Consider the following 1147-nt stretch of genomic DNA (forward strand, 5'->3'; position numbering starts at 1 on the left):
GTTGATTCTAATAAGCTCTTACAGAGACTCCCTAAGGAAGTCTGGAACAACCTTCCTGAATCACTCCTCTGATCAGCTGTCTCCAGAGGAGTGGCCAAATTCCTGGTTTAAAACTTTTATCATACTCTCAGTTCCAAAATTGCCAAAACTATCTTCTCAAAGGAGCCAGACCGGTCACCCCGACCTCGAGCTGGTTGATATTGGAGCAGTCTTTCTTGGTTTGTGAAAGGATTGTACCATGGTGGTTTCTGCATTCTCCTGACCAAATTACCTTAATATGCCAGTGACATGTTGGTTCCAACAGTTCAAAACGGTGTGATCCAACATGATGTTGGAAAACAGCACACAAACAATGTCCTTTCAAAAGATGCAAGCTCAGCACAATTTTCATGCGTGAACTATCCTTAAAAGCCAGGCCTTGAAAACCTAGACAACCGACCAGTCTAAACAAACTCTACCAATTTTTCTTTTGTTTAAAATCTCTTTGTTTTAAAGTTTCATAATGGTGGTTGTAGCTTCTGCATTTTTCGCCATCATTTTAGACTTCAAACCACTGCGTTATGGTTGGAAATATTCTGTTAAGTAAAGAAAAAAAATGTCAAAAGGACTTAAAAAATTACTACAATGAAAATACTCCATAAGAATTTTCATCATTTTTACATCCAAATTGTGCTCAGGTGGGGCATATACCTCACAAATTCAGTTTCTTAAAGCTATATGTGGGTGACGGTGGTGACGTTTGCTCCCTACTCCACCTGCCTCTGTTGTTGTGCCCTTGGGCAAGGCACTGCACTGGTCCTCTGCTGGTGGGGATCCGAGGGCCTGGTGGCGCCCCATGGCAGCCTCACTTCTGTCAGACTGACCCAGGCAGGCTACTATCCAGTCCAGTAGCTTACCACTGTCAGTGTGTGCGTTAAAGACTGTTGCGTCAAGTACTTTGGGGTCCTCTGGACTTGATAAAGCATTATACAAGTTCAAAGCCATTTACCAAATTCTTTTGCAGACATATTTCTTCCAATCAATGCCAAACACTCGCGACACAGGACAAAATATTCAACTTGAAAGTACTGTTAAATTCCAAGTGCAAAAAAAAAAAATTATTATGATATTCTTTTTCCATAATAAAAAGTTAACATAATTTGCAAGC

Source organism: Gambusia affinis, linkage group LG01 (assembly GCF_019740435.1).
Source record: "Gambusia affinis linkage group LG01, SWU_Gaff_1.0, whole genome shotgun sequence".
In the NCBI taxonomy this organism is placed as follows: Eukaryota; Metazoa; Chordata; class Actinopteri; order Cyprinodontiformes; family Poeciliidae; genus Gambusia; species Gambusia affinis.